Genomic DNA, 8,727 nt, shown 5'->3' with positions numbered 1-8,727 from the left:
AAAGTGTGTATAAAATTATATAGATTGAATAGTAGCGATAAATTATGGTGGAAATTAAAATTTTGAATGTTCCTTGTTTCACCATACAAAGCTTGATCAAGAAGAGGAACGCAAATTATGTTGCTAAGAGGAGAATAAAACTAACTATTAAACTATAATGTGTTAGAACCATCATTCGTTGATCCAACTTCTTGTGCCATAAAATTCAGAATACATGATTAATTATTGTCCCCAACTATGAAAATATTTATTTCGTCACATCAAAAATATTTTTTATGGAAAATATGACCAAAGTCAAGTTCTGGAGTGTTGATATATTAGCTAAAGCTCAAAATATAAGGAAGGATTGGGTCTTGCCGCTGCATACAACACAAGATTGTTAATAAAGAAAATCTTAGCAAAAAGAGGGAACATTACCTATTCAAGCATTATTCCCTAGTAACTAAATTGTTAGCAAACATATTTAACTTACGAAGAAATTTGCTTTATCATATTTAAGTATGGTGCTTGGAAGCTGCAACCTATCTAAATGAAAAGGTCCTTTGACCACCACTCTAAGGAGGTGTTGTAAATGATAAAATACTGCTTCGTGATCGATTCTAATTTCATACTTAGCTAAATGATCAAACAACTTGATTTGTCATCCTGTAGAATGTTCATACGTAATGTCAGTATACTAAAATTAAGGACCTTCATCAATTTTGACAGAGGAGTAAACTTTCTCAACGCTTTCGAAAATCAAATGGCACCGTTTTCAAGTGAGAATATGATGGTAATTGAGAACGAAGTTAGTGACTTGAATATAAAAAGTAGTGTGAAATTAGAATTGTTGGATATCTATTTCACATGAAAAAAAGAAATTATAGCGGGGTAGAAACTGAATATTCACATGAAAAAGGAATTGTAGTTGTTGTAGAAAGTGAATATAAAGATGAAACATATCTTTAAAGTATTCAATACTAATAATAGAATAACAATGTACATCTTAGGAGAAAATTATGAAAACAACAAAGGATGGAATGTAAACAAATGTTGATGCATACATAAAGGGACAAATTATGAAAAACAAAGAATACAATGCAAATTTTAAGAAGTTTCATACATTTTTTTGGATAGCTATGGCATCGCACACCTTGATTAATTCCACACAATATGTATCACCTTCCATCAATAACATTGCTATCAGGTAACTTTGTTCATCAATCCAAAAAAATCAGTCAAAGACATGATCAAATTAATGAAGTAACGTTGCATGCATTAAACATACGTGTACGATGTGACTAATTGATTAATGTGGAACAAAACTTACAATTGAAAGCTTTGGAATTAGGGACTTTGTTGTTATAACTAAAACGGGACTCCTACAACGACGGTGATTTGCTTACTTTGCCAAAAATAACAGCAATGCTAACCCAAAAAGGACCCCTAGGATGGTGATTCTTTGACTTTACCAAAAATAACAGGAAGTGTAGGATAAGATCATAATAATGGAAGGAAAATGTTTTTTTAATGTATTTACTAAAGCCATAATAATTGAATAAACATCCTATGACTACTCCCTTTGTCTCAAAATAATTGATATATTTGCTAAATAATTATATTTTAAAATAATTGATATATTTAAAAAATAATTGATATATTTACTAAATAATTATATTTTAAAATAATTGACATATTTAAAAAATGAGTTGATTAATCACTTTTTTAAAAATTCTACACTTACAGTCATATTAATCCGGCTGTCACGTTTGGTGCCCTTGTGGGTGGCAGAGTTAGTGGTGTCCATCGTGTCGTCTACTATTGAATTGCTCAGCTGCTAGGTGATGTGTTGTTGTTGTCTGTGCCTTGTTGAAGTCTCTAATGGCTTGGTAAGACAAACTAATAAAGTCACTTGGAAGTGTTTGATGCAATGGAGATTAATAATATTCTCAAATATATCAAGTCTATTATTTTCTGCTAGGAAAGTATTTTCTATCAAAAAGGAATTAAAAATCATACCATCAAAAAATTGAAATTGTTTTTGTTATACCCCATTTTAACACGAGGTCAAAATAGCATACAACATATTGAAAAACTGCTAATTAAATTTAAGGAAGTGTCACCTAATTAGTTCTACGGTGAATTAGGACACCTATTATAAACTATGAGATTAAAGCAATTAAAGACTTCATTTTAAGGTCTACTCAACTTAAAGCTCTAGGTAAGGATTCTAATTATCTTAAGGGGAAGGGATAAGGCACCCTAAAGGATCTGCTAACTATGGTTGACCGACCAAACTTAGATTAGATAAGAAAATCAAATATTAAATTAAGATATAGGCAAGGCATAAAAAGATATTTGTCTTATATAAGATAATATATGCTAATTCTTTGTAAGAATAAGATTAAACCTCGTCATAAAGCCTATTTTTTTTAAATTACCTAAGATAATATTTTATAAGACCTCCTAAAATGATGTAACCTTATTTTGTCAAAAAAGAAAGTTATTTAAAGTCATTTTTCTTAAAACAAAAAAAAAAGCTTTCAATTAAAAGGTTAATTATATTACGAACTCATTTTTTAATTCTAAAAAATGACTCTTTTGTATTTTTAGATCAAATTTCATAAAAATAAGCTAATTATCCTACGCTAAGTGAATAGATAAAATATATAATGTCTTGCGAATTATTATTCATTACGATACGAATAAATAAAATATTTCTTCTCATTAAAATCCTTCAAAGGGACTTGCACAGTGCTATCTTTTATTTGAAATTAATAAAAATTAAAATTTGATTTACCGTATCCAAAATTAGTAAAGTCGATTTTTCGAGTTTAGCGATAATACGCCCATCTATCACAAAATTTATTTTTACTAGTCTGAAATTACTCATTGGTGAAAACTAATTCGATTCCAAAGATAGACTACCATTTCATATTAAAGAAGTATTAAAAGATTCTAACAAACTCGGCCATTAATTCTAAAAGTATCTTTTAACCTACCAAAGTTTAAAACTTTTGATGATGTAAATTAAATGCCGAGGTCCCGTGATTAGACTAAGTTCAAAATCTAAAGGGGAAAAAGGAACAATTAAATTTTACAAAAGTTATTCAAAGATTCACACTAATTCAAATAAGAATATATAAAACGCGAATTTTAAATAATAATAGGTGAAATGTTAAGAAAAAATAAATAACAAGTGGCTATAAAAGAAGAATAAAACTAAAAAAGAGGGACAGAGGAACTAGACTGCTAGATGGAAATATGTGATGCATCTTTTATTGCTTCTCTGATTTGGACAGTGATAGAGTCAAGCCATTAGACCCAAATGCGCTCTCAAGTTCACATGAAAAGAAAACAAAAGGAAGTTAGGAATGAATTTATCTAAACAAGATCGACCAAGATAGATAATAGGATAATACACAAACTGAAACCAAGAACATATTTTAACTTCTAGAATCCAAAGAAACTACCATGATTCAATAGACCACCTCAAACACTCGAAAAATTTTATAACACTTGCACAATCGAGATTCGAAAAAAACGCAGGAGCAGGGAGGGGGCTTGTGACCCAAACTATTCTCATAAGAAAATAAATTTTGAACCCACAACATCTAACTTTGCTTCAACAAATATCTACTAACATACAACTCAATATCAAGTCTAAGTCTAGATAGCTAGCTCAAACAAATGAAAAGAAAATTTTTTTCTTTTCTGCAACATGATAAACAAAGACAGAGCCGCCCCAACTTTTTTTCTTTAAAAAATAAAAATTATACACTTAAACATAGTGAAGAGAGGGAGAACAAGTAACAAGGGCATTTAAATGGACCATCATGTTCACAGATTATCACAACCAAAAGAGAAAAAAAAAAAGAAAAAGAAACTTTTCTCAGGCCAAGTTGAACAACTTTAGTATAAAAATGGAAATCACTTCAAGTTCATTATAGCACATTCATGTGTGACAAACACTTGGATATCCTGAACGGGCTTATGCACACTTTGGAAGGATTATGGAAAACTCTTCAATCTTGGAGACTGGATAAAATTGCAGAATTATAGGCAAACAAAATAGTAACTTTCCACTGTCCATAACCCCTTTTAAGTCACCTCAGGAAATCTTTATAGCAAGAACAACCAATTGTACTTTTGGGAGAAGCATGTAGACGATTCAAGACACCATGGAATCGTCTACATGCTTACAATCTGGACAGTGAAGACATGTCATAGGAGAAGCATAGTGAATGATAAGAGCACACTGCCAGATGAACAAGGGCGGCTCAAGCAAATCCGTGGCCTAAGGCAAAAATCAAATAGAGGCATTACGTTTTTTAAGAAAAAAACAATTATTTTTATAAAGTCTAGTTTGAAAATTATATAATCGTATTTAATAATTCTTTTTTAATTAATAATATAGTCAATGCATTAAAAAGTTTTTACTATATCAACTCCTAAATTTTTTAATATAAAAATTTTCTTTTTTCTGTATATAGTATTTAATATATTTCTTAAAATTTGTAATTTATTATTACTAAAAAAAAAAAAATAAGGCCCCTCAAATATTGGGGGCCTTAAGCGGCCGCCTTTTCTCGAAAGGGTTGAGCCAACCCTGCAGATGAACCACAAAAACAAGAAAACAAAACTTCAAACTTATAGAATAAATTTTATAATGTTTTTCAACTATTACCAGTACACTACACAACTTTAGCTCAAAAATAGCCGGGCATTAAAATCAAAACTCGAAATAACTCATTGACACATTCGTAAATTGATAAAACGACTAGGAGTACTTAATCCGTATTACGACACTCATGATTCACATAAACAATTTGACCAAGAAGAAGTAGATGGAAGACGAAGGAATGAAGAGGAATTTAACATTATTTCTCGTCTAGGTGGAAACCAGCCCCATCTTGAAACAAATAACTTTTAAAAAATTGAAAAAGAGGCGAAAGAAAAACTTTAGAATTACTTTCCAGAAAGTTGCCAACAATATCATCATAAAACTTGAGAAAGAAAGATCATGTATTCATATGGATATTTTCCTTACTATCGTAAAATGTATTACGAGTTGTTCACGATTCAAACTATATTCTACGCACATCAACATTCATACACTGTCCAAAACCAACACAAAAAAGAAGAAGAGAATAATAAAGAGAAAAATAGTCACCAAGCTTTCCATGACGGACAACCAAGCATACCTGAAATTTTAAGCTCTGTAGGACCCTTCTCAAGCTAAATTAATGGCCGACAATATATTGTAAACGCACCGGCCAAACGTATACACATTTAAGTCACCATTACCACATAAAAACGGCCAAACCGACGTCACAATAACCCCTAAAATAGTCCACTACACATGTATCACAAACGTACAACTTTAAGGAGTATGTCTCAAGCTAATCAAAGATAAATCTACCAACGTACTGTCAAACATGTGTAAAATCTAATGACGCGAGAACTAGCACTTTGAGTTCACATTCGTGACCAGTAAAACAAAATGGGTCCTCTCTATTCATACCCTCAGAGTTCATTAGTTTCATCTAGACCATATTACAAACAAAACATGTTCCATAAATACATCGTATAATGTGAACAAAATTCAATAACCAGACGCCATTTTCAATTCATGTTTATGCTCATAATTAGCCAAACAAGAATGACAAATTCAAGCAATCAATGAATCACCAAAACTAAACATAACTTAATTAGACGGGATAGAATTTACCTTGTGTGGGGCAGCAAACTAGGAAGCTGAGGCGAAGAGCGATTCTACCACTAACGACGACTCCAAATTTGAACGAAGAAAAGTAACGATAAGAGCGGCGTGAATAAATGGGAACAAAGAAAAAGATAACTTAGTGAATCGGAGAGTGAGATAAAACTTTAAAAATTTTCAATTTCTGTCTTTTTGAACCATGTTCTTGAAAAGGTGAACAAAGCCTCTTTATAGAAAAAATTGGACTGCCACAGCTTCTTAGAGAAGATCCCAACGTTTCCCACAATTTTGAAATGCGGAAATGCAAATGTTGCTGTGGATGTGTGGGCTTATTAGGGGTGATAGGGTTAGGAATGAGACTGTCCACGAGAAGATTGGAGTGGCTTCGGTGGAGGACAAGATGTGGGAAGTTTGACTGAGATGGTTTGAACATGTGATGAAGAGGGGAACGGATGCCCCAGTTCGTAGATGTGAGAGGCTAACTTTGGATGGCTTTAGGCGGGGTAGCAGTAGAACGAAGAAGTATTGGAGAGAGGTATTAGACGTGACATGGAGCAGTCACAGCTTACCGAAGACATGAACCTAGATAGGAAGGTTAGGATAGTAAGGCTAGTGCATGTGGGGTGTGCCTTTGGTACGTTAGTGTAGAGTATTAATGTGTGGGTCTCTATTGTGCCATCTAGTTTCATGTTTTTATTATGAATTTGTTTATTATTCTCTGTCTTGATAAGAAGGTGCCGCCCAAGCTTAAAGGCAAATTCTATAGGGTGATAGTCCGTCCGGCCTTGCTGTATGGAGCGGAGTGTTGGCCAGTTAAGAACTCCCACATCCAAAGAATGAAGGTGGCAGAAATGCGGATGTTGCGCTGGATGTGTGGACTGACCCGAAGGGATAGAGTTCGGAATGAGACTATCCGGGAGAAGGTTGGTGTGACTTCAGTGGAGTGTAAGATGCGGGAAGCACGATTGAGATGGTTCGGACACGTGAAGAGGAGGGGCACGGATGCCCCGGTCCGTAGGTGTGAGAGGCTAGCGTTGGATGGTTTTAGACGGGGTAGGGGTAGACCGAAGAAGTACTGGGGTGAGGTGATTAGGCGGGACATGGAACAGCTACAGCTCACCGAGGACATGACCCTAGATAGGAAGGTATGGAAGATGCGAATTACGGCAGAGGATTAGGGCCAGTTCGGGTCGCTAGTGTAGGGAATAAATTGGTGGGGGTGTATTCCTGTTATGATTCCGTATTCAATGTTCCGTGTTCCGTGTTCCATGTTTATTACGAATATGTGTGCTTTCCTCCGCTGTATATTCCTGCATTCCTGCTTTACTCTGTTTTATATTCCTTATGGGTGCCGTATCTATGTTATGTCATCTGCTTCTGTGCTGTACTATGTGTTTGTGTGATATCTCGTGACTTGAGCCGGGGGTCTTTCGGAAACAGCCTTTCTACTTCATCAGAGGTAGAGGTATGGACTGCGTACATCTTACCCCCAGACCCCACTAAGTGGGAATACACTGGGTTTGTTGTTGTTGTTGTTCTCTGTCTTGAGCCGGGTCTATCGGAAACAGCCTTGCTACCTCTTCAGAAGTGTGGTATGGACTGCGTACATCTTACCATCCCCAGACCTCACTGTGTGCGAATACACTGAATTTATTGTTGTTGTTGTTAAATTTTATTGAAAAGGCAAAATCTTTTAGAAATCAGCAAGATTGATTGATGAAAAGGAATAAAGGAGGGAGAGGTCACCTTTTTCAGTCGATGTGAATGAAAAATGACTGATTGGAGGCTATTACACTTGAATCTGTTGGTTTGAAGGGCTAAGCGTCCTTAGAACATGAAGGTCCATGAACTTTACCATCTTTTCCGGAAGATGCAGAGTCTTGGGCTCTGCTCTGCTTCAACAAGAAGTGACGGGCGAGGGTGATAGAGAGGATAGGAGAGAAAGAGGTAAAAACCACTGGATTTTTCATTACCTGATAATCAGTGTTGTTCGGTTTCGATATTGATGAAGACGTCGTTGTTGAAATCGTTGGATATGGTTGTGTGCTGTTGTTACTGATGGTATTGCTGGTGTTGAATTGTTGTTGTTGAAAGGGAAAATAAAAGGTGGGCTTGGGTCGGGTTGGTTGTATATTGGGCTAAGGTTTTGGGTATTTGGAGTTGGGCCATTTTAGTTTAAGGTTAATAAAAAGGAAAAATTACAAAAACTAACATCCTTAAGACTATAATTACCATAAATAACAATACTTTTTCAAAATTACAACTTATAGCAAAAGTAACAATATTTTACCCACTTCATAGTAATAGAAGAATATGTATTTTTCAGTTGTGCATATGTATTTATGAGTAATACATATATATTTGTATATGTATTTATATAGCAACATTTTATTTAAATACAAATACAATTTGCTATTTTTCGTAATTATGAAACTGTTGCTATAAAGGTTATAATTAAGGCTACAAAGTTGCTATTTCTGAAATTTTCCCTAATAAAAAATAGTGAATCTCAAAAATAGATTCAAATTAGGATGACTTTCAAATTTTAGCCTCAAATAAAAAAGTTTTCTTAAAATAACATTTACCTATTAAGTAGTATTTTTTTGGACAAAATTGCCCCTGATCAATAGAGTAAATTACATAAATGATCCTCATAATGGATAACAACTCCATATTTATATCTTTCAACATATATTTTTTTTCTCTTTTTAATTTTACTTTGATTTTTATTTTTTCTTTTCTCTTTTTCTTTTTTATTTTCTCAACCCTTACTTTTTCCACTCAAATTCTTTTTTTTTTCTTTTTTTTTATATTTTTAAATTTTTTTTTCTTTCCTCTTTTTTTCATTCTTGTTAGTTTTTCTCAACCCTTACTTTTTTCCTTTACACTTTTCAATGTTTACTTTTATAAAAAAAAAAAACTTTTTTTTTATTTTTCTTTGATTTTTATTTTTCTCTTTTTTAATTTTTCTCGACGTTTATTTTTATTTAATCTTTCTTTTTTTTTCATCAAACTTTATTTTTTTC

The 8,727-nt window shown here is 33.2% G+C and overlaps 1 long non-coding RNA gene across 2 annotated transcripts; it reads right to left on the bottom strand.

Moving 5' to 3' along the window:
• Window positions 1-910: 910 nt before the first annotated feature.
• Window positions 911-7,782, bottom strand: LOC124887321. Of its 2 annotated transcripts, XR_007044798.1 has the most exons (3): window positions 7,448-7,782; window positions 1,724-4,276; window positions 911-1,161 (listed from the first exon to the last, which is right to left on the bottom strand). It is a non-coding gene; the product is annotated as an uncharacterized LOC124887321 (long non-coding RNA). The 2 variants fall into 2 exon arrangements; XR_007044797.1 differs by having other exon boundaries at window positions 911-1,864.
• Between the last annotated feature and the right edge of the window lie 945 nt (window positions 7,783-8,727).

Source organism: Capsicum annuum, chromosome 9, assembly GCF_002878395.1.
Source record: "Capsicum annuum cultivar UCD-10X-F1 chromosome 9, UCD10Xv1.1, whole genome shotgun sequence".
NCBI lineage: Eukaryota > Viridiplantae > Streptophyta > Magnoliopsida > Solanales > Solanaceae > Capsicum > Capsicum annuum.
Note: the sequence above shows the minus strand (reverse complement) of the source record. Positions and strands in the feature narration are given on the sequence as shown.